At 41.3% G+C, this 26,005-nt stretch overlaps 1 protein-coding gene and 1 long non-coding RNA gene across 4 annotated transcripts in view; both read right to left on the bottom strand.

Annotated features, from left to right (window-relative positions):
• Window positions 1–26,005, bottom strand: part of FARS2 (phenylalanyl-tRNA synthetase 2, mitochondrial) — a 596,483-nt gene that overhangs the window by 318,168 nt on the left and 252,310 nt on the right. The gene's annotated exons all lie outside the window — the stretch shown is intronic.
• On the bottom strand, window positions 10,443–25,320 carry LOC131275311 (uncharacterized). Of its 2 annotated transcripts, XR_011647033.1 has the most exons (4): window positions 17,036–25,320; window positions 14,920–16,948; window positions 14,734–14,811; window positions 10,443–12,645 (listed from the first exon to the last, which is right to left on the bottom strand). It is a non-coding gene; the product is annotated as an uncharacterized lncRNA (long non-coding RNA). The 2 variants fall into 2 exon arrangements; XR_009182727.2 differs by having other exon boundaries at window positions 14,734–16,948.

Genomic DNA, 26,005 nt, shown 5'->3' with positions numbered 1-26,005 from the left:
AGGAAATAAATACTAGTAAACCAAACTCAACAGTATATTGAACGAATTATACACTATGATCAAGTAGGATTTATCCCTGGTATGCAAAGGTTGTTCAATATTAGAAAATTAATTAATGTAATACACCACAGTTACAGAATGAAGGAAAAAAACCATTCGATCATTTCAATGGATGCAGAAAAAGCATTACAAAATCCAGCATCCTTTCTGGTGAAAACACTTAGACACTAAGAATAGAAGAACACTTCCTCAAAATGGTTAAGGACAGATATGAATAACCCACAGCTAACATCCTACTTTATGGTAAAAGACTGAAAGCTTTTCCTCTAAAATCAGGAACAAGTCAAGGATGCTCCCATCACCACTGTTATTCAACATTGTACTGGAAGTATTTGCCAAAGGCACCAAGGGATTACTACCAAGCACCAGCTGGTGATGTAACTAGAAAAAGACCTTGAATAAAAGGGGGAAATGGCAAAGACAAATGAGTTGATATGGCTAGGGGTCTTCAAAAAAGAGTCGAGAGGTCATCAGAGGGGTTGCTCTTATGCACACCTCAGCAGGACCCCAGAGACAGCCAAAGTAGATACAACCCCAGGTACTGGTTCTCCTGAGGGCTACAGAGACCCACAGGTTCTATGGTTATGGCAAATGGCACTGGAATTCACTGCCATGTCAGCTGGCCCAACTTTGGAATTTGTGTTCCTAAATGTGATGGAGTTGGACTCAGATGTGACCTCTCTACACATGCCTCTTCTGCCACTTTTACTGAACCTGCTAGTGCTAGGGTTGGTATATACTCAGTAGACTTGAATCTCTGGACTGTCCATGTGCCAGCTGGGCCCTGAGCTTCAGCAGACTTGGAACTCCTCCCTCTGGTTCATTGGACTTACCCAGGCCAGCTAACTGGGAGGTGAAAATGGTTAATGACTACACCAGGGAACCGAGAGGGCCTACAACAGCAAGCAGGAGAATTGCATCTATCATCCATGCGGAATCTAAGCCCCCTCTCAATATAGAGGTGGAATGGACATCACCATCCCAGGGTCCACAGGATGGAGGACTAAAATATGAATTAGAGTAGTTTTACTGATATTCTACTATGGAACTATTGTGACTAGTAATGGAAGAAATTGTAGCATTGATGTGGAGAAAAGTAGCCACAGTAGTTGCTGAGGGCAGGGAGAGGATAGAAGAGATGTGAGATTTTTGGGACTTGGAGTTGCCCTAAATGATACTGCAGAGACAGATGCTGGACATTATATATCCTGCCATAACCCACTGAATGGACTGGGGGAGAGTGTAAACGACAGTGTAAACTATTATCCATGTGGTGCAGCAGTGCTCCAAAATGTATTCACCAAATGCAATGAATGTGCCACAATGATGAAAGAGGTTATTGATGCGGGAGAAGTGGGGTGAGGGGGGGTGGGGGGTATATGGGAACCTCTTATATTTTTGAATGTAACATTTTTTTAAAAAAGAGATCATAGGGGAAAAAAAGAAAGAAAAAAAATTTTTTTAAGTCATTAAAAATAACTGTAACTTTTAATCCCTAATAAAGTTTACATCAAGTTTGCAAAAAAAGAAAGAAATAAAAGGCATCCAAATTGGAAAACAAAGAAGTAAAACTTTCCCTATTTGCAGATGACATGATCCAGTATAGAGAAAATATAAAAAAATCCACAACAAAGCTCCTAGATCTAATAGGTGAATTCAACGAAGGGACAGGGTACAAGAGCAACACCCCAAAATCAGTACTTTTCCATATACTAATAATGAAAAATCAGAAGAAATCAAGAAAAAAATTCCATTTACAATAGAAACCAAAAGAGGCAGATATCTAAGAATAAATCTAACCAAGGATGTAAAGGTCTTATACACAGAAAACTACAAAACAATGCTAAAAGAAATCCAGAAAACCTAAATAAATGGAAGGACATTCTATGTTCAAGGATTCTTAGACTAAATATCCTTAAGATATCAATCCTCCCTGAAGCAACTTACAGATTCAATGCAATCACAATGAACACTCCAACAATCTTCTTTGCTGAAATGGAAAAGCAAACATCAAATTTACATGGAAAGGTAATGGGCCCTAACTAGCTAAAGCCATCTTGAGAAAGAAGAACAGAGTTAAAGGACTCAAACTTTCCATTGTAAAACTTACTATAAAGCCACAGTAATCAGAACACTATGGTACCGGCACAAGGACAGACATACAGACCAATGGAATAGTATTGAGAACTTAGAAATTAACCCTCACATTTATGGCCAACTGATTTTTGACAAAGAGGCAAATACCAATCAATTGGGGAAGAATAAACCCTTCAACAAATGATGCTGGGAAAACTGGATCTCCATTTGCAGAAAAAGAGGAGGACTCCTACCTCCCACCTTATACAAAATCAACTGAAAATGGATCAAAGACCTAAATATAAGAGCCAGAACAATCAAATCCTAAGAGAAAGTATAGGGAAACATCTTCTGGACCTTATGTTAGGCAATGTGTTCATAAGCAACAAAAAAAATAAATGGGACTTCATCAAAATAAAAAAAACTTTTATGCATCAAAGGACTTTATCATGAAATTAAAATGACAATCTATACAATGGGAAAAAATGTTAGGAAACCACATATCTGATGAAGGTATTTATCATTTTTTTTAGGAGGTACCAGAGATTGAACCCAGAACCTTGTACATGGGAATCAGGTACTCAACCCCTGAGCTACATCCATTCCCCAGTGAAAGTTGGTTTTTACATTTGTTTTTTTTTTGTTTTTTGGAGGTGCCGGGAATAGAACCCAGGACCTTGTACATGGGAGTCAGGTGTTCAACCACTTGAGCTACATCCAGGTGTTCAACCACTTGAGCTACATCCACTCCCCCAATAAAGGTTTAATATCCAGACTGTATAAAGAAATCTTCCAACTTAACAACAAAAGAGCAAACCACCCAATTTAAAAATTGGTGAAAAACTTGAATAGACTTTTCTCCAAAGAAGATACACAAATGACCACAAGGTACAAGGCACATGAAAAAAGCCATCAGGGAAATGCAAATCAAAACCACAATGAGACTCAATTTCACACTCATTAACGCTAATTTAAAAAAAACATGGAAAATTACAAATATTGGAGACGATGTGGAGAAACAGGAGCACTCATTTGTTGCTGGTGGCAATGTAAAACAGTGCAGCCCCTGCGGAAGACAGTCTGGTGGTTCCTCAGAAAGCTAAGCATAAAACTTCCATATGACCCAGCAAACCCACTGAAAAGAATTGAAAGCAGGAGCTCGAACAGATATTTGCACATCAGTGTTCATAGTGGCATTATTTACAATTGCCAAAAGATGAAAGCAACCCAAGTGTCTGTGAATTGATAAATGGATAAATAAAATGTGGTATATACATACAATGGAATATTATTCAGCTATAAATAGGAATAAAATTCTGATACATGTGACAACATGGATGAACTCTGAAGGCATCATGTTGACTAAAATAATAAGCCAAACACAAAAGGACAAATACTATATGAGTTCGCTTACTTGAAACATTTAGAATAAGCAAATTCACAGAGTCAGAATGTAGAATATAGGATACCACGGGGCAGCATGGGGATAGGGATTGGGAAGTTAAATCTTAAAATATACAGGATTTCTACTTGGAAGGAGGGAAATGTTTTGGTAATGGATGGTTGTGATGGTTGCACAACATTGTGAATGCAATTAGCAGCACTGAATTATATATCTGAATATGATTAAAAGGTAACAGAATAAAAATTTTTTTTAAATCCATAACTATACTATAAAACAGTGAACCCAAAATTAAACCATGGACTTTAACAGTAGTGTTATAAAAATGTGCCCACATTCTGGCCATCTGTTTTTGTAACTAATGTGATAGGAACAGCCTCGCTCATTCATTTATACATTGTCCGAGGCTGCTTTCTCACTACACAGTAGACCTGAGGAGTTGTGACAGAGACAAGCATAAAATATTTACTATTGTCTCTTTAAGAAAAACTCTGCCAACCTCTGATCTTAATAAATGGAAAGACATTGCATATTAACTAAATTTTCCCCAAAATGATCTCTATCAAAGAATGTAATCTCTATCAGAATCCCAAGAGGTTTTGCGAGTTTTGGTGAAATTTACAAGCTGTTTGTAAAATGTATATTGAAATACAAAGGAGCTAGAATAGATAACAGAATAAAAAAAAAAAGTTCAAGGACTTACTTTACCTGATTTCAAAATATGCTATAAAGCTACAATAATCAAGACTCTGTGGTAGTGCATATCAATGTTCAACAACTATACCAAGGTAATTAAATGAAGGAGTAGTAGTATTCTTAGCAAATGGTGCTAGGACAATTGGATAGCATGTTCAAAAGATGAATTTAGAACTTTATTTTCCATCATATACAAATATTAAAATGGAATATACATCTAAATGCAAGAGATAAACTTCTAGAAGAAAATAAAGGAGAAAATCTTTGTAACTTGGGTTAGGCAAAGAGTTCTTAGAAACATTACTAAAAGCACAAACCATAGGAAAAAAACTGATAAATTTGGATTTCATCAAAATTAAAAATTATTGCACTTAGACGTGGAGGGAGTATTGACATCCCAGAATCCTCAGGATTGGGGAATAAAATATGGACTAGAGTGGACTTACTGGTATTCTACTATAGGCTTATTGTGATTCTAGCAATGGAAGAAATTATAACATTGATGTGGAGATAGTGGCCACTACAGGTGCTGAAGGCAGGGAGAGGGAAAAAGAGGTGTAATCTGGGGTCATTTTTAGGACTTGGAATTGTCCTGAATGACACTGCAACTACAGATACAGGCCATTATATATCCTGCCATAACCTACAGAGAGAGTGTAAACTACAATGTAAAGTATAAACCATGCTTAGTGGCAATGCTCCGAATGTGTTCATCAAGTGCAATGAATGTACTACACTAATCAAAGAAGTTGTTAATGAGGGGAAGGGTGGAACGTATAGGGAGTGGGCATATGGGAATCCCTTATATTTTTGTTTGTAACATTTTGTGTAATCTAAGCATCTTTTATTTTTTTTTAATTTTTAAAAATTAAAGTTAATAAATCACAAGGAATGTTACATTAAAAAACATTAAAAAACAAGAAACATAAGAGGTTCCCATAAACGCACTCCCCACCCCCACCACATCATTTTTGTAAATTGTATTTTTTTGAAGATATATATCTCTCAAAAAAAAATGTTACACTAAAAAATATAAGAGGTTCCTGTATACCCCGCACTCCTCCCACACCAACAACCTCCCTCATCATTGTGGCACACTCATCGTGCTCAGTGAACACATTTTGGGGCACTGCTGCACTACACAGATAATAGTTTACCCTGTAATTCACACTCTTCCCCGATACATTCAGTGGGTTATGGCAGGATATATAAGGTCTAGCATCTGACCCTGAAATATCAGTAAGGACAACTTGAAATCCCAAAAATGCCCCCACATCACATCTCTTCTACCCTCTCCCTGCCCTCAGCAACTACTGTGGCCACTTTCTCCACCTCGACGCTAAAATTTCTTCTATTACTCGTCACAATAGTTTTATAGAAGAATATCAGTAAGTCCACTCTAGTCCATATTTTATTCCTCCATTCTGTGGACCCTAGGATGGCGATGTCCCCTCCACCTCTAGATCAAGAGGGGGCTTAGATTCTACACGGATGATGGATGCAGTTCCTCTGTTTGGAGTTGTTGGCACTCTTGATTCCCTGGTGTAGTGGTTGACGATATTCACCTCCCTGCTAGCTGACCTGGGTAAGACCAATGAACTAGAGAGTAGGAGTTGCCACTCTGCTGAGGCTCAGGGCCCAGCTGGCATGTGGGCAGTCCAGAGATTCAAGTCTCCTGAGTATGTACCATCCCTAGCACCAAGCACAGGTTTAGTAAAAGTGACAGAAGAGGCATGTGTAGAAAAGTCTTATCTGACTCCAGCCCTGTCATATTCAGGAGCACAAATTCCAAAGTAGGGCCCTCTGACATGGCAGAGAGCTCCAAATCCATCTGCCATGACTATATATCCTGTGGATCTCCGTAGCCTTCAGGAGAACCAGTACCTAGGGTTGTATCTACTTTGGTTTTTTCTGGGGTCCTGCTGAGGTGTGTGTAAGCATGACCCCTCTGATGACCTCCCAACTCTTTTTTGAAGACTCTTAGCCATATAAACTCATTTGTCTTTGCCATTTTCCCCTTTTATTCAAGGTCAAAGAGCAGTTTCTAACACGTGATCTAACATGTAGGCTGAGATATTCTGCTGGTGTGAGTTGACCCTTTTATTCGAGGTCCCTTTCTAGTTGCTTTTCCAGTTAGTGATTGGTAGTAATCCCTTGACGCCAGGAAAGCTCATCCCCAGGAGTCATGTCCCACATTGGAGGGAAGGTAATGCATTTACACACTGAGTTTGGCTTAGAGAGTGGCCACATTTGAGCAACATGGAGGCTCTCAAGAGGTAACTCTTAGGCACCCTCCAACTCTAGACCTAGTTCATATTTCAGGCACATGGGCTCCTAAGCATAGTCATCTGTATCAAGGGCTCATTATTGGACCATCCTTCCTTGCTGATCTTTGCCATTGCACTTGGGGGATTACTGTTGTTCTGTTGGAGAATGTGATAGAGCTCCCCTGGGTGGGAACTCAGCACTCCCTCAGTTGACGTTTGTAACTGTAAATACCCCACATATATCCTAACATATTTATGTTTGCTATATACATGCCCTGGAGAACTCCCCCCACACCCATGTACCCCCCATCAAAGCACCCCATACCAGAGTTCCTCCCCTGCCATAGTTTAACCTCTCTGTGGTCCAAAACTTCTTCAACAATGAATCCTAATATATTGCCAAATTCAATTAATAGGAAATTGAAATACAAGGATAGGTTTAAAGTACCCACATCCTGGGGAGACCTGATGTTCCCAAAGAGAGGGAATTGTGTCTCGAGAGGATCACTGGCTCCCAATTAGTTAGGGAAGTCTAGTATGTCAAGCCCTCTTGTTGCAGTATCTGGTTCCTCAAGTAGTGAAGATTGAGTGTCACAGTGTGCCCTGAGGGGAGGGAAAGAGAGGTATGGCATGGGTGGAAGCAGGGATCTGGGGGTGGCAATGGAAGTGCTCCACAAGATCATGCAATGATGGACATGTCAACTTACACCTAAAGTGTATAAAAGTCTATAAACTAAAATGTAAACTATAATGTAAAACATAAGGAAACTATAAACAATAATGTAAACCAAAATGGAACCATGTTTGATAGCTATGTTTCAAAATTTGTACATCAGCTGCAGCAAATACAACATGAACATGTAAAGAGATCACTGATGGGGAAAGGGGAAAAGGGTTTGATGTTGGATATCTGGGAGTCCCCTATATTGTGAATGTGAATTACTGTGGTCCAAAACTTTTTTGAAGACAAAATTTAAAATTAGAAAGAAAGAAAAAAAAAAAAAAAGAAAGGATGTAGACACTAAGGAAGGAAGAAATGGAAGTGCCTTGCCACTGTACATACAGGGCAACACCTATTACAGTGATGAAAGGCAAAACATTAGAAACAAAGCTTTATAATATTTTTCATTTTATTAATACACCAATTTATTTTTACTTTATTTTAGTATTTCTAAATTACTATGTATTCTATTTCTAAACTAAGTATCTTTTAAAAAAATAAAAAATACATTTAAAAAAAAAAGAACTCTTACAACTCAATAACAAGACAAACAATCCAAATAAAAATATACAAAATATTTGAGTAGGCATTGCACCAAAGATATACAAACGCCTAGAAAAGATGATTAACATCACTAATTATGAGGAACATGTAAATTAAAAATATAATGAGATACCACTACATACTTTCTGAAGTGGGTGTTATCAAAAAGACAAACAATATCAAATGTAGGTGAGGATGTGGAGAAATTGGAACCATTATGCGATGTTGATGGGGAATGTAAAATGGCACAGCTGCTGTGGAAAACAGATGGGCAGTTTCTCAAAAATTTAAGCATTGAATTACCATATGACCTAGCAGTTCCACTCCTAGGTATCTATTCAAAAGAGCTGAAAGCGGGAACCAAACAGATACTTACATATCAATATTCATAGTAGCACTAGTCATAATAGCCAAAATATGGAAACAACTGAAGTGCCTAGCCACAGATGAATTAATAAAGAAAATATGGTATATCTATACAGTGGAATATTATGCAGCCACAAAAAGGAAAAATTCTGATACATCTACAACATGGATGAACCTTGAATACATTCTGCTAAGTGAACAAGCCAGACACAAAAAGGCAAATATTGTATGACCCCGATTATATGAAATAACAAAAATAAGCAAAGTCATAGTGGCAAAAAGTAGAGGCTGCCAGGAGGTAGAAGGAGGGAAGAGGGGGAGTTATAAGTACAGAGCTTCTGTTTGGGGTAATGAAAGAGTTCTGGTAATAGATGGTAATAGATCATCATGGTAGTGCAATATTGCAAATGTAATAATGCTACTTAAAACCATTAAAATGTCAAATTTAATGTTTTATGTATATATATGCTATCACAATAAAAAAGGAAGACCTAATTGTGTTGTCAGCTATTAAATTCTTAAAAGCATTTCCACATACTTACTTATATGAATAAAATTTCCCAACAATTACATGCAAAAAAAATGTTTTTAATTGGAATGTTAAAAGAAAAATTGTAAGCTTACCTTGAAACCAAAATTCTAATTAACCCAAGAGAAATGAAATCATATGTCCACAAAAAAGACGTGTATGAGAAAATTCCTCACAGCATTATTCATAACAGCCTCAAATTGAAAACAATGTAAAAGTCCATCAACTGAGGAATGGATAAACAAGATGTAGTATATCCATATAATATTACTCAACAATAATAAGGAACAAACTACTGAGATAAGATAATAGGGATGAACTGCAAAACAAACCAATGAACAAAAAACTATGCTAAGGAAAAGTGGTCATATGCAAGTTGTATGATTCCATTCATTAAAAAATGTCTACAATTGACAAGCGTATGGAGACAAAAGCACACCTGTGGGAGGGTGGGAGTGGAGATGAACTGCTAATGGGCATGTAGAAACTTTTTGGGATGATAGATATGTTTTAAAAATAGTTTTGGTGGAGGTTACAAAACTATAAATTTACTAAACAACCCTTGAATTGTAAACTCATAATGAATAGATTTTATGTTATGTAAACTACTCCTCCACAAAGCCGTTTTAGTTGTGTTTTTTTTTTTTAATTATGTCCCATGGAAAATGTCTTGTCACAAATAAACGATCAGGAATTAAAATGCCTTCAGAATTCTAAACAGGAACACTAGAACCTGTAAGACAACATTCAACATTCTAAAAGAAAATTATTTTCACACAAAAAAACACCACTATTCTCTGACAGATTACTATGCAAGTATGTGGACAGAGGAAATAACTTTCAGACTAGCAAGGATTCAAGTAATGTGCTTTTGTGCATCCTTTCTCGGAAAGGTACAGGAGGATAGGTCCGTGAAAACAATACAGAAAACCAAAAAAAGCCAAAACACCAAAGACATGGCAAGGTCTGTATGGTGGAATGGCGTTTAGCACTTACTTCCATTTCCATGTGCCTCTTTGTGCAGGAGAGGCTGGAAAGCTGAACACTACATCTCCTGATTTCCCTTACAACTAGGCTCTTTGAAGCAAATTAGGTTCCTATAATCAGACGCACTCAAGTAAGATTTGGGAAGTAGACCCAGAGGCCATCCTTCTGCAGTTTTGGCTCTCTGTGATCAGCATGGTAGGGGAACCAGTGGAATTTTCCACAGCAGGGTATCAGCAGGCAGCAACTGTCACAGGCTCTAATCCCTGGACTGCAGCTACAACAGAGCGTTCTTGGGGTAAGCAGTACCAGCAGCAGGCTCCCCGATTCCCTCCCATCCAGTGTGTCAGAGCAGGAGCACCCTGCTGCTGGGTGGGCTAGGTGCTTTCCTTGAGGGCCCCCTCAAGTCCATGCCTCCAAGCCCTTCCACTAACTTTGAAGGCACCTGATGCCTCTCTTCAATCCCTTTCTGTCTAAAATAGCTAGTGTGGTTTCTGTTTCCTCCAGCTGAACCTCTGAAAAGTATAATCCTGGGAGGTCACAGGGAACGGTATACCCCCAAACAGACAGACAAATAGAGAGGCAAATGGGATTTCCAAGAAGATGGCAAAGGTCAGAAGGGTCTGGAAGAGACGTCTCCAATAAATGAAATTGATAGAAAAGACATGTGAATATCTTGAGTAGGTTCAGACAATTTGCCAAGAGTGTGATGGTAAATTAGTGAAAAGTATACAACAAACTAGGCAAGCAAACAAAGAAACAAAAAGATTAAATAAAAAGTTGTGTAGGAGAGGAAAGGGAATCATAGCGTACTAAATATTCCACTTGTGAATAGCATTTAGATTGTCAAAATGACTGATCTAGCCCAAATGATAGACCATGGCTGTAGAGAAGTGAGGCAATCAGGTGGAATATGTGTTTGTGTTACAGTGGAGAAGAAACAACCAAGTCTCACATTACATATTCCACAGACAAAAGAGAATGCTTGAAACTGAAAACATCAAGAAGTAGCAATCTGAGCCCTTAGAGACAGAGACTAGTGTCGAAGAATCAGCTGAAAGATGAAAACTGGTTACCCTACATGAGGAGAAAATGGGGAAGGGGAGGGAGAGAGGAAGGGAGGATATAGAGGTGTGGCGGACTGAATTTACACCCCGGTTTGGACGAGTTCTTGCCTTGGTCCCATTGTGGACCCATTGTAAAACAGCATCTTTGAGATGTTACTTCAGTTGAGGTGTGTCCCCAACTGGACCAGGTTGGGCTTTAATCCAATTCATGAACAGAGGGAAAGTCAGATGGAGAGAGAAGTCACAGGCAGCAGCCAGAAGCTGGATGTCAACAGAGCCCAAAAAAGAAAGGAGAAGACGCTGCCATGTGCATTGCCATGTGTATGAGTCAGGCAAAGGGGTGCTGATGCAAAATACCAGAAATTGGTTGGTTTTCATAAAGGGTATTTATTTGGGGTAGAAGCTTACAGATACCAGGCCATAAAGCACATGTACTTCCCTCACCAAAGTCTGTTGTCACATGTTGGAGCAAGAAGGCAGCCAATATCTGCAAGTGTTCAGGCTTCCCAGGTTCTTCTCTTCCTGGGGCTCAAATCTCTCTGGGCTCAGCTGCTCTGCTCTCTCCCATTGTTTACTTCCTGGGCTCCAGCTCTAAACTCCTGCATCAAAACTCCAACTAACTCCTCTGCTCTGCCATGTAGTTTTCTCTGAGAGTTCCCTTGATGGAGGAGACTCAACATCCTACTGACATGGCCCAATCAAAGCATTACTCATTAATTAATCAAGTAAAAACAAAACCTCTGAATCCAATATAATCTAATGTGCAATCAGGCCAGTTTACAAGCATAATCCAATATCTATTTTTGGAATTCATAAATAATACCAAACTACTACACCAGGTGACAGAAAAGCCAAGGAACCCCAAAGACCGCCAGCCAGCCAAAAGATGCCCTCCTCGGGAGGAAGCAGGCCTTCTAGCCTCTGAAACCATGAGCCAATAAATTCCTGTTGTTAAGCCAACCCACTGTGTGATATTAAAACTGTTTTTAAGTTTCCCAGCTGCTAGAACGGGGGGTTGCTATTTTGGGTACTACACCTAGCATAATTATTTGAGCCTTTCAACTATGGTGTGAAGAAATTTCTATTAAAAAAAATCTTTTAAGAGAGGAGTAAAGGAAGAAGAAAAAGAAGGCAAGGTGGCCTATGGCCAAGGTGCTGGGGGATGGAGGGCCCTCCTGCACTTTGCGCTGCGGAGGCCTGCTCTGGGCACACCAAGCTGGATAGCACACAGCCAGGAATCCAAGAGAGGAAATAAGCCCAAATGAAACTGTAGCTGAAGTGACCCAAGAAGAGCAGATATAAAAGTGACATCCCAGGACACTGAGGGTCAAATCTAAAGTCATAATTGGCTTTCAGAGATAACGTCTCTGAAAAAAAGTCTGCAGCACCCACGCACTATCTAAAACAGTTGTGAAAATGCCAACATTTTGAGCTAAAGGTTAATTAGATTGCCTAAATTCAAATTTGCTTCTGAAGCCTCTAAGAGTTACAATTTCCAGAAATATATTAAACTAATTTGTTTTCCTTGGAAGTAGTGTAGGTCTAAGGAACAGATCTGTAGACTGTGCTCAGAGGAATCATATTTCCTTCTATGCTGTCCACATGGCCCAGTTTTCACCAGTTCTGCTAAATATTGCGGGTGATGAGTCAATGCAAACATTTTTATAAAGCAACACATCGAGCTGAAACAGATACCACTTAGTCAAATTAATATATGTTGTCCTTTAGTTTTTAATCTAATGCAAAAACTAGAGCGAAAATTGAGCATCTCTGTTAGAATTTATCTTCAGGGCCGAACTGCACTGTGGACACCAGGGTGGACCATCTCATCACAGCAGATGAATCCGCTCTTGCCTGAGCACAATTTCATTCTTCCTGCCATTGAAATGCTACCAGCATGTCTGTGAGCACTATAAATCTGCCCATGTTGATTCCTGAAATGAAAAATATCAGGGGAAATAAATAACCCTTTACTCCCTGCCATTCTTTGATATAAGAAAGAAGAGACATTGTGACGAGGTATGAGAAACAATAAAAGCGTCCTCACTTAGTAGACTTCTACTGGGGAGCAGCAGCCACGGTGTAATCTGCCTGTGCTGGGTGGGTTATATAACTGCTCAGGTCTGTGTGGGAAACAAGACCCTGATTTTATGACATTAAACATTCATTAGCGTTAACAGCATTGGCGGCAGGGGAGGGGGCGCCACATCACCTCCAGCTCTTTCCTTTTGTGAATTCATGTGCCATTTTAGACCACGCAGGCCCTCGGCCTCCTTCCTGGAGAAGAGCCGCTCCACTCCCCGGGCAGGAACCAGGCTCCCCGCGTCCCTGGTGGAAGGAGGGCCTTGGGTTTCTTACCCAGGGGACAGCCAGTTCTTGCCCAAGCACCTTCCTGCTCATCGAGGGCTGTGTTTTCCCACTCAGGGCAGCCCTGGTGCTAAATGAATACAATGTACTACATCTAGACAGACCAGAAGAGAAGGATGCAGAGTTGGGCCAAACCCGAGTTAAGGGAAGGCCGCCAAGGGGACTTGGCCACAGGAGCAGACGCACAAGCTGTGCCTGGAGCTGCTCGCAGGCCTCAGCACCACAGAAGAGTGCTGAGAAGACCAGCCTGTGGCAGCCCCAGGGAAGCCGTGAGAATGAGCGGAGGGCTCGTCTACACCTTCAATCACAGGCTTGGCTAATGCCAGAGCAAAGCCACTCGGCTTCAGGAGGCTTTCCAGCAAACAAAGCATAATTCATATAACAGAGCTGAGTGGGAAAGGTGAGAAACACTTCTAAACTAAGGCAGGGATTTGGAAGCTTTTTAAAATTATGATGCTTTTTTACTGCTTCATTTCGCTCTGATCTCTGTGCCACATCTCCCAGTTTTGAGCCTTGGCTGTGACATATGCTCATGAGTTATTTATTTTTCTTTAACTCAGTTACCCCCCCGCCCCCCACATAAAGAAACAGGAGTGATAACCATGTGCTTATTTCTACCCTGCAAATTCAACTATCCAAGAATTAATTCAATTCTGTTTATTTCAGGTCATTAAATATTTATTGAGTCCAGGAACCAGGTGCTTCAGGGGATTAAAAAATAAATAAATAAAACACAGGCCCTGCTCTCAAGGAGCTCAGATCTAGGAGGCAAAATAAAATCCTCAAATAATCACACTGCAAGGTGAAACGCAGCATGTATCACCGGAGAGTATAGCAACGGTCCAGCCAGCAAACCATTTTTGTGGCCCTGGCATGTGCCAGGCATTATGTTAGGCACAGAAGGTAAGGAGGCACATGGAAGCCAGTTCCCACCCTGCAGATGTTAACAGTCCAGGGGCTCAATGCAACACCAAGGGAGGGTGAGATGGTGTCTGCCCATAGTGATCAAGCATCCAGGCAGAGGCATCAAACACGCTTACGAAAATGCAACCATTTGATCTGCACTTTGATGGATGGAGGCGACTGTGGGAAACACTACGTGGGCTTGGGGCTGGAACAGTGAGCACCCAGCATGCTGAGGAAGTGCCAAGCTGCCCACTGGCCACACCTGCAGGCACACAGCAGGGAGAGGGGAGATGGGTGGTTTAGAGCCTCACTGGAAATGTAGTTGTTTGCACTTTATGCTCAGGTGATGGAGGATTGCTCAGCATTTTGGAGGGTCCCAAATGGAGGCTAAATCTAACAGCCATTCTTAGGCACAAGAGGGCAAACCCTTGGCCGGAACTGAGGGTTCGTGCCTGCCAAGGCCAAAGCCAGGTGCTAACCTTCGTCTCCCATCTCCTGAGGCTGGGTTGGGAGAGCCGTGCCAGGAAGTGGGGAGGACAGGAATAAGACAAGCTGCATCCTTTCCTCCTTGTTAACTCTTAGGTGCTGTTGGAAATGCCCAGAGACAGGGAGGTATCCATTTCACCAGCCAAAACAAGACAGAGCAGCACTTCTCAAGTCGGGCCTGGCCAACAAATCTGCCACCAAGCATATTCTCTAACCGCACAGCCTTTACAACACACAGAATCTGTAAAACACCGGTAACTCACCAAATATCAGGAAGCTCTTGACATCTCCCTAGAATGCAAGTTGTAGGAGGGCAAGCATCTTCACTGGCTTGCTTTCTCCTGGAACATAGTAAGTGTACAATAAATATTAGCTTGTTAAATGAACAAATGAAGCTTGATGCATGTGGGAGAGTGTAAACTGAGACTCTAAGCAATCTTAAGTATCACCTTTAATCTCTTCCTTTTGTACATAAGGAAACTGGGGCTTGGAGGTATTGAAGGAGGCCCCTAGAGTGATATAACCAGACATGGAGGTCTTCAGTTTTCAAGCCATAACTAACACCCAGGTCTCCTGATACTGAGTAGAAAGCTCTTTCCTTGTTGGAGCATCTCACCTCTGTTTTTTTGCACGTTCAATACCCTATAATTAAGAGCAATGAAATTAGTAAGCAGCAGTTTATGGATCTCTAAAGAATTTTACTCTAAAGATGTTTTAGAACCTCCATGACACAGAATATTAAAGTAATAAAAACAAATTGGGAGTAGGATGGGGGAAACATCCTGATTTCAGGTCAAGAAAATGAAAGCAACACTCTTTCTGTGCTTTTACCATGCTGCTGTTTAAAATTTCTGGAATTACCTCCATCACTTTCCTTTGAAATTGCACAGTAAACGACATCAGGCATTACTCAACTAACACTCTCACAATCTGGTCCTCCCTGCTGGGTCCCCGGAGACTAGCACGTACCCAAGCTTCAAAAATCTTCCCCTGGCATTAAAAGTGTATATGTTTTTTTGAAAGGCAACAAATAGAGGCTTGTGTCATCTTTGGATAGCATTTGGGGATCTTGTGCAAAGATTTAAAATCAAAATGCTGCTTGGCAGTCATCTGCAGGGTAAGAAACAAATAAATGAGTGACGACCACAGCGGCTTTGAATGAAGCCCAGAAAAGGAAACCTCACAATTACACCATTGCTCTGTGCCAGGCCCTGTGCTGGGTGTCGGGGTGGGGGGAGCAGTGAAGGCTACACAAAGTACCACAAACCAGAGGGCTGGAAATGAGGAAATGTATTGTCTCACAGTTCTGGAGGCTGGAAAGTCTAAAACCCAGGTGTCAGCAGGGCCCTGCTCCCTCCGGAGTCTGAAGGGGAGAGTCTGTGCCCGGCCACTCCCCTGGCTTCCAGTGGTAGCTGCCAATCCTTGGTGCTTCTTGGCTTGTGACATAACTTAGTGCCTGCCTGTGTGTGGCAGAATTTAGTTGTCATATGACCTTCTGCCCTTCATCTGTCTGCTTCCTCTTCCCTTTTTATATGTGTGGTCAGTCATATTGAATTTAAGATCTACCCTACTCCAGTAGGACCTCCTTTTAACTCAACCAATTACAGGTGCTGCTACTTCCAACGAAGGGCACATTCTGAGATCGGGGGCTCAGGACTTCAACATCTCTTTTTAGGGGAGACAGTTCAACCCCAATACAATGTTGATGGTCTTGGGGAGGGGTGGGTAGAATTAGAGATGCCAATCTACTACATCACAACAATCAGTTAATCATGGTCGTGCCGCCTGCTCACCAGGAAGGAGAATCGCGGGTGCCATGGGAGGGTCCCCCAGGAGTGGCCCGAGCACTCCAGACAGAAGGAGGGGCGTGCACCATGACCTGGAGAAGAAGGGGGAGGAGAGGCTGGTGGGAGGGGACCAGCGCCACCTGTGCCAGGCTGGAGAGGCGGGAGGGACAGAGCAGGTGCGACCTCCAAGGCCGCAGGAAGGAAGGCCTTTGGATTTACCCTCAGAGCAGTGAGAAGCCAAAGGTTACAAAGAGATCGCGAGGACAAAGGTTTGGCAAGATGGTCCCTCCTTCTCAAGCATCTGAGGCCCCGCCAGCCCCCAGTGGCCCTGCCATCTTCTGGATTCATAGACAGCATCTGGGGTGTAAGCACAGGGGTGGCGGGGGAGCCGGTGCCCATCGGCCTCCTCTCCTGAGGGTCATTTTGTCAGTCACCTCTTGCGTTTCACATCTTCCCATGTCTTCAAGCCTGGCCTGCCCAGCAGGACCGAAGCCCCTTAGGAAATTTCCACTTAGGGTACCCGGTGAGGTGCTCTGTGCCCAGGGGCCGCAGGTTTTGACTCCTTGAGTGAGTGGCTGGGAAAAGATAGTGAATGGGGCTCAGGAACAATTTACGGATTTACATTATCCATGTTTGAGCTCTCCCTCCAATAAAGGACATTCTTGCACTCTTCCACAATTAGCTTCATTATCTGTTAAACAGAGCAAATGAAATCCTTATCGCCACTGCTAACAAGAGCCTAAGGCATAGGAAAGAGCACCAGGAAACACATGCTTACTTTTGAAGCTAGTCTGCCTCATACGTGGGGGAAATTTTTCTGTCAGGTTCCAGGGTTAAGAATATTGTGCTTTCCCTGAAAATAAAAGGGGGAGAGGGGATTGTTTTTAACTTGCAGATACTACAGATACTATTAATTCATTATGCTTCCCTGTCTCCTCTTATCAGTAGGCAACTTAGAACCAAATTTGTCTTGTTGCAGCAACATAGACACAAGAATATTTCTTTTTTTGCCACCATATTCCAGCTTTCTTTTCTTTTTATTTTTTTAAAGATTTGTTTTTATATATTTCTCTCCCCTTCCCCGCCGTTGTCTGCTCTCTGTGTCCATTTGCTGTGTGTTCTTCTGCGTCTGCTTGTATTGTCAGGCAGCACTGGGAAACTGCATCTTTTTTGTTGCATCATCTTGCTGCATCAGCTCTCTGTATGTGCAGCGCCACTCCTGGGTGGGCTGCACTTTTTTCACGTGAGGTGGCTCTCCTTGTGGGGCACACTCCTTGCATGTGGGGCACCCCTACACAGGGACGCCCCTGCATGGCATGGCACTCCTTGCACACAGCAGCACACATGGGTCAGGAGGCCCTGGGTATCAAATCCTGGACCCTCCATATGGTAGGCGGATGTTCTATCAGTTGAGCTACATCTGCTTCCCAGCTTTATTTTCCTATTCTTATTTCCCCCTTCCCTTCACTCCTCATGTTTTGTTTTATCCACACACATCCATAGCTATAGGTATCACTATCTCATAGCCATCATAGAATTATATTAGGAATAAATCTGTAAATAAATTCAATAATTAAGCAAAGGATGCTTTGGTGCTCCACAGTTTACTGTTTTGTTTTTTTTAAAAGAAACAATGAAATATTTAATATATTTATAGGCATAGTAGGACTGCAAACAAAGATTAGAATTTCATAATATACATTAGACATTTATGTAAAAGATGTTTTATTTTTCAAAGATGTTCCTTCAATTTGCCCTGTCTCTTCTATCTTCCTCAGAGCAAGAAAGAGTAATTATTACACTTCTTTCATAGACAAGCTGCTGCATTGTGTTGGAAAGTAAGTTTATCTATGTGTTTCAAGTCATTATCACCTCCTAAAACTCTACCCTTCATTTCTCTGCACAGTCCTGTTGTACTTTTTCATAGTAAAACTGTACTCCAGCTGAATTAGAAGAGCTCAAAGAAGTTAGAGCGCACAGCAGTTGTGTTCATGTGAATGAATGTTAGAGGCACAAGGATTTCTCGGTCTGATTTAGTAATAAATAATGTCTGCTGACACCAATGTTCTATTTATTCATATCATTAAAACTGTAATAGTAGAAATGAAAGCTACTTCAATGAAAAAGAGAGGCAGGAATGAAGTCATTAAATATAACAAAATACATATTAAATAAAATTACCATCTATTTCCCGATTAGTATCAGGTAAAGATCTAAACTATCTATCCCAAATTCTGGTCTCAGAGAAAAACGTCAGAGACAATTACAATTATCAAGTTCATTTTCAAAACAATAAAATCCTTTGAGAACATCGCTTTAGTCTGCCTTTTTATTGGAGATTTCTGATGGTTCTTTTGTCGGTAATCCATTTATTTTTGCACCCTTAGAATCTACTTCATCTTTATTTTTATCATCGGATTCTTGTTTACGTTTTTGGGGTCATATATGGCTAACAAAAGGGGAAATCAGAAGGTATATATATATATGGCTCCAAGAATTTTTCATAGATCCAAAGCAGAAAATGGAGGGATGGTACAAGGAATGCACACCATTGTCCAGAACCGCAGCCACGAAGCCAAGACGTCACAATTTCCTGTCACACAACCCTCAACACTAAGAGGGTCTTTCAAACCAAGGCAGCTGATGCTCAGTGAAGCTGGTTTTCAGTCAAACCTTCACAGAGTGCCTTCCTCCTGTCCCCTTAAAGGGAGTGAACCATCAGGACTATGATCTCTATTTATAAATATCTCCTGAGTACCGACGAAAGGTGAGGCATACGTGAGGTCCTAGTGACAAAGAAGTAAGGAAACCTGGTCTCTTCCCTTAAATAGCTCATGGAAAATGTAGAGACGAGACAACCAACAAACTACAGCGCAGTGTGACATAATACAGCTACGGAACACCTGGTGTCTGTTGGAAAACACTGAGCAACGTGCACGTCATACTCAAAGAATGGCAAGGAGCCTCTGCAAATGATTCATGACTTCTGTTTAGAAACTCAGAGGTTCCCCATTTCAACCCCTTAAGTATGGCATTTTGTGCCTCCTGGTCTGGCCCACAATCCATCTTTCCAAATCATTTCTATCTCTTAGCACTGTGCTCACAGTCGATCACGGGTCCCTCCTCAAAGACTCCATGTCATTCGTGCCCTTGCTCACCCCCCCATCTCATCCCCATCCTGACCTCCTGTATATCCAGAGTAAATACTATTTCTTAATGTTTTTTAAATTTCACAGCAGATGAATTGAGTATGGTTCCTGGCCTCAGGAAGGTGGAAGAAAAGGGCAATTTGAGTAACTAACATAGAACTAAGACCACATAGAAGAGGTGGCATTGGATTGGGAAAAGTGGACATAATGGACAAAGGGTATGGGGAAAGGCAGGAAGAGATGAGAGGTGGAGGCGTCTTCGGGACATGGAGCTGCCCTGGATGGTGCTTCAGAGGTAATCACCGGACATTGTAAATCCTCACAGGGCCCACTTGATGGAAGAGAGGAGAGTATGGGCCATGATGTGAACCAATGTATATGAGGTGCAGAGGTGCCCAAAGATGTACTTACCAAATCCAATGGATGTGTCATGATGATGGGAACGAGTGTTGTTGGGGGGGGGGAGAGGGGGGGTGGGGGGATGGGGTTGAATGGGACCTCACATATATATTTTTAATGTAATATTATTACAAAGTCAATAAAAAATAAAAAAATTAAAAAAAAAAAAAACAAAAAAAAAAACATAGAACTAAGAGATGACAGTGATGTGTAATATGTATTTCTATGAAATAATTACAATACAACATTGGGTGGGTGATCAATTGCTGGAGAGTACAGAATTAGAGATTGCTTCAAGCATTTCATCTAACCCTCGATGGTTGTGAAACAATTTAGAATGGACAGTGAATAGCAGCAGTGGTAATTTGAGACTCTGCATATCCCAGAAAATCATGTTCTTAAAGCTGGTCCATTCCTGTAGGTGTGAACCTATTGTGGATAAGACCTTTTGATTAGGTCACTTCAATTAAAGCATGTACAAGGGTGGGTCTTAACCTCTTCCTGGAGTCCTTTACAAACAGTATGAATATGGAGAGAAAGACACAGAAACAGAGAGAAAGCCATGGAAGGAGAGAGAAACCCAGAGGAAGGCAGCAGCTGAAGCAACGATACTTAAAAAAAAAAAAAAAAAAAGGAAAGACAGGCAGGTGCCACCATGTGCCTTGCCATGTGACAGAGAAATCCAGGATCGCCGGCAGCTAGCCTTCAGGAAGAAAGCATCACCTTGATGATGCCTTCATTTGAATATTTTCACAGCCTCTGAACTATAAGCTTTTAAGCTAATAAACTCCCATTGTAAAAGCCAACCCATTTCTGATATATTGCATTTTGGCAGCCCAGCAAACTAAAACATCAGCCCCACTTGTAATGACTTTCATTTCTTATTGTTTCTTGCCCACACCAGCATCACAAAAAATGCCTACTGATTAAATCAATAAATATGAGAAATTCCAAAATCAAATATTAATCATGGAGCTCATTCTCCTTAATATTACTTCTTTTTACTCTGCAAAAACCTGGAGGGACTAGTAGCTTGTATTAGCTCTATACAATGACCCCATATGTGGGGTCAGGCTGCAGTGATGAGAAGTCTCCCCTGGCCATTTCTCCACTCAAAATTCCAAATTCTTAGGACAGTTCAAGAGCCATCCCACTGACTTACTTGGGAATTGAATATTAAGCTGAACATGTTTCTGGGAGACAGGAATAATTGAATTTTCATGAAACGTAATGCAATATTTGTTCATTCTATGTAAACATATACAGATTGCAAGTAAGGCTAGATTAATTCCTTCAAAGCACACTAGATTTCCACAAACATAATGAAGCTGTCAGAGGTAATAAAGCCTTAGAAGTCAATGTTTGAAGACTTTTTCATTTATTTCCCTATACCTGAGGTGGCGGGATAAAAATCAGAATGAAAATATGGGACTTTTATATGGAAATTAATACCGATGTAATTTTTCCAGGAAATACATAAAAAGCTCAGATTGAAAGCACACTGTGCATGCATATGAAGGAATGAAATATATGAACATGACCCAGAAAGCTCTGGGATGTTTACAGTGCTTCTAATAAAATCTAAAATAGGATGGTACTATCAGTGGAGCGAAAGATTTCCCAAAAATCCCCAGTAAGGAAAGAAAATCCTTCTAGAAAGGAAGCTGAGGCAAACAAAGCAGAAACAAGGATGAAGGACCTGGAAGGCTTTCATGGAGAATCATGGAAGATTTTGTAGAAAAGCAGAGAAATAATGAGAGGTGGACCAAAAGAACATATGCCGTGACTGCATGTGTGATAGACTGGAGAAGAGACCCTTGGAGACAGGGACACCCACTAAGAAAAGGGTATTATGATCGCCCCCATGTGCTCTCTCTTACATCCTGACCTTTTGAATCTTTTTGCCTAGAATAAGGGTGAGCAAACTCTACTCCACAGGCCAAATCTGGGACCACCTACCTATTTTTGTACAGCCTGCAAGCTAAGAATGAATTTTACTTTTTTTAATGATTGGGAAAAAAATAATGAAATAAGAATACTATTTCATGGCTCATGAAAATTTCATGAAATTCAAATTTCAGTGTCCATAAATAAAGTTTTATTGGCACACAGCCACATTGTTTGTGTACATATGCCTGTGGCTGCTCTCGGGCTACAACAGCAGAGTTGAGTAGTTTTGACAGGGACCATACGGCCAGCACAACCTAAAATGTTTACCATATGGCCCCTTACAAAACGAGTTTGCCAACTCCTGGCCTAGAACATGCTTCCCCTTGCTCCTCCCTTTTCACCAGACTAACTCTCTACTCATTCCTCATGTCTTAGATTAGATTTCACTTTCCCAGGAAGTCCTTTTTAAAGACTGGCTCCCAGGTCCCGCCATTTGCTATCTCTTACAGTTGGCATAGAGCAGAATTCTCCCTGCATCACCATACTTTGACTGCGTATTTACTTGCCCACAGTCACCAGCAGTCTGTAAGCTCAATGACAGCAGGGGCCATCTTACTTTTTTTTTTTAATGTCTAAAACTACTTGGTAATACCAGATATCTAATAAAATGGAATAAATGAATGTATGAATGATGAATGAATGAAGTAAAGACCTGAACCATGATGGTAACTCTTCTTTTATACCAATAAATCCTAGTGAATCCAACAGATAAAGTTACCCCAGGGAACGTTTATTTTCCTGATACCATTTCCTTTTTGACTCTTCTTTCTGTACGATGATCTCCCTTTATTATCTTGATTTCATGACTTTTAATGACATTGATGACTCCAAACTTCCTTACAAACTCTCTTGCAGCCTCCAATCTTGTACGCCCAACTATCTCAAAGAGACTTCAGGTCAGATGCCCTGTGTTTCTTTGCACAAGCCGCTCTCTTTGCCTGGAAAAGATCTCTTCACTCTAACCCACTGTCTAGCCTACTCAACCTTCATTGCTGAGCTCAAACATCACATTCTCCATAAAGCCCTGCCCAGTCTCTTGAGGAACTATTTCCTCCTTCCTCTGTTCTCACAGCACCTTGAACATCCCTGGTCTAGCTGTTCCTTCACTGCAGTAGTTTCCCTGTCAGTCCCTACTGGATGTCCTCAAGGGCAGAAACCACCTCTATATCCACAGCAATAGCATGGCACACAGGTACTTAATAAATGTTTCTAGAAGGAATGGAAGGAGAGAGAGAAGGCTGATTCTAATAAGTGGAAATGTCAAATAAATATAATGGATTTTGTGAGCTTTTCCTTCTTAATGCCTTCAAAGCCCACAAGCCCTCAATTCCCAGAGCTCCATACACAAGTACTCTGAAACCCCAAAAGAATCTTCTAAATGATTTATGTTAATGCTAGCTGTTTCCCTTCATATTGAAAGCATCTCTCAAGGTAAAATGAAAAAGGAGTATCTTAGTTTGTCACTACTTCTTCAAAATACCTTTCTATCAGACTCCTAGTTTACTGTCAACCCCAGCAGTCAATAGTCAAGCCTTTCACAAAGAGTGCTTCTGGGACCTGCTGCACAAAAACTCTTTCATAAAAGGATTCTGAGGTCACATGATTTTGGGAAATGCTGTGCACCCTATTCCTTGCACAGAGCTAGGCTAATCTTTCCTAGCTCTGACACATTCTCCAGCCAAGAGAGCTGTCGAACTTTTTCCATCCTCATTTTTCACACTCGGTTGGTGAGCACGTCTATTTTCCAACAAACCCCTAATATATTATCCAGTGTTCTACATGATACACTTTGAAAAATGCTCCACTCGACCAACTCTTAAATTGTACCAATTAAAAAGCACAGTTTGGGGAGCAGACGTGGCTCAAGCAGTTGAGCACCTGCTTCCCACATGGGAGGTCCTGGGTTTGGCTCCCAGTGCGTCCTAAAAACAACAACAAACAATAAGCAGAAAAAGTAAAAAAAATCAACTCGGGGAAGCCAATGTGGCTAAGTGGTTGAGCACCAGCTTCCTACATACAAGGTCCCAGGTTCAATCCCAAGTCACAGTTTGAAGATCTGGTATAAATTAGATGCAACTGTCTTAATATCAACAAGGCCATTTCATGAAGACATTGCTCCCAGCTTAAAGTACAGAAATGAACCTTGGAAAAAAAGACATAAGAAAACTAACTTAACAGATTGTGTTTATCCCCACAGTACTATAAATAATTCCTAAACTTCTAAATTGCCTTTCTACAAGATACAAAATAAAGTTGAGCCATTGAGGGGCACATCACTACCTGCCTGCAAAGCATTTGTGCTCCCATGAAGAGAGAGTTTTACAATAGTTTAAATAAAATTCAATTACATGAGCATCTTTTTTTTTCCCTCCATTTTTAAGGCTCTAAGAGTTTCCCTACGGGGGAAAAACCTGATTAACCCTCCATATACACCTAAGTCCTGCTGCTACGTAATTTTCCATGCAGTGCTGTAAAACAAGGCATAATCCCCTGTGGATTTTATTAATATTAAAAATATCTGGCTGGTTTAGGAGGCAGAATCACAGAATTTGAGAGCTAAAAGGAAACTCAGATATTAGGTAATCTGGGCCCCACATTTTACAGATAAAGAAACTGAGACCTAGGGGTCTTGCCCAGATCACCAACCCAGAAAGGGGGCAGGTCTGGCTGACCCAGAACTCCAAAAATCCATGTGCTTCTGGTTGGTTCAGACTTGGTGACTCAGGAATTGCACTGAGAAGTGGAGGCCAGATAGAGCCAAAGGTCAACCTAGGAAACTAGGTAGTTTTCCTTCACGTTTCACTGCTTCTATGAGCCTGGAGAAAGAATCATATGCACTGGGATGCTGAAGTAGGGTTTCCACCCACTCAGGAACCCAGTCATCCATTTTATAAACATGGCTGGAGTGCCCAGATGTGCCAAGCATTGTTCTAGGCACTGAGTATACAACAGGAATCAAAACAAAAACAGGTTCCTTGTCCTTATGAAGCTTACATTCTAGTGATTCCAGAATTTTCTATCTGAGCCTGATTAAGCTCAGACAGCAGACACAATGGCTTCTCCAAAGAGAAAAGGAAGTAGGAAAAGTCAAGCTCTTTTGATCCACATCTTTCCTGAAGGGGAGGTGGTAGGGAAAAGTTTGAAAAATTAAGCAAATACTCCTGAGTTTTTTGTGAAAAAGTATCGGAAGATAGAATCTTAAAATCTGAGAAAGAAAATGCAAGACAAGTATAATGCACATGTCATTAGTAGGCTACTGCTGATTGACAAGCAACTACCAAATCTCAGCAGCATTCAACGGTTACCATGCTTCAGTGGAGCTGGGCTTCAGCTGATCCAGACTGGGATGGACAGGCCACGGGGCTGGTAAGGTCACTCTGTGTGTTTCTTATTGTTCTAGAACCAGCAGGCTACTCAGGGCATGTTTACCACACAACAATGGCAGAGGAGAAAACGAACAAAACCCAATGCCCAAGTATATTTCAAGCCTCTCTTCTTGTGATACCTGCTAATATCCCTTTAGCCAAAGTAGCGCCATGGCCAAATCCAAAATCAATGGGGCAGAGAAGTATATTCCTCCCACAGTGGAAAGTGCTTCAAGAAGTCACATGGCAAAGGCATGGAAACAGCAAAAAATTGGGAACAGTAAAAGAATCTGATTAAAGGAGGGCACTTGAAGCAATCCAAACTTGCCAGATGTCCTTTTCTTTCCAATCCAACCTTTTATTTCTAAAACTCACAAACTACCCCACCAGCTTCAAAGTGTCAAAAGCTAACAGTTTGGGGAAACGGACTTTGGCCCAGTGGTTAGGGCCTCCGTCTACCACATGGGAGGCCCGCGGTTCAAACCCCGGGCCTCCTTGACCCGTGTGGAGCTGGCCATGCGCAGTGCTGATGCGCGCAAGGAGTGCCGTGCCCCGCAAGGGTGTCCTCCGCGTGGGGGAGCCCCACGCGCAAGGAGTGCGCCCGTGAGGAAAGCCGCCCAGCGTAAAGAAAGTGCAGCCTGCCGAGGAATGGCGCCGCCCACACTTCCTGTGCCGCTGACAACAACAGAAGCGAAGCGGACAAAGAAACAAGACGCAGCAAATAGACACCAAGAACAGACAACCAGGGGAGGGGGTAATTAAATAAATAAATAAATCTTAAAAAAAAAAAAAAAAAAAAGCTAACAGTTTGAATTGATGTTATTGGGTTCCTGTTTCAGGAGTTGGGGGAGACAACAGGAAAAAGATTACTGTAACAGAAATACT

Source organism: Dasypus novemcinctus, chromosome 22, assembly GCF_030445035.2.
Source record: "Dasypus novemcinctus isolate mDasNov1 chromosome 22, mDasNov1.1.hap2, whole genome shotgun sequence".
In the NCBI taxonomy this organism is placed as follows: Eukaryota; Metazoa; Chordata; class Mammalia; order Cingulata; family Dasypodidae; genus Dasypus; species Dasypus novemcinctus.
Note: the sequence above shows the minus strand (reverse complement) of the source record. Positions and strands in the feature narration are given on the sequence as shown.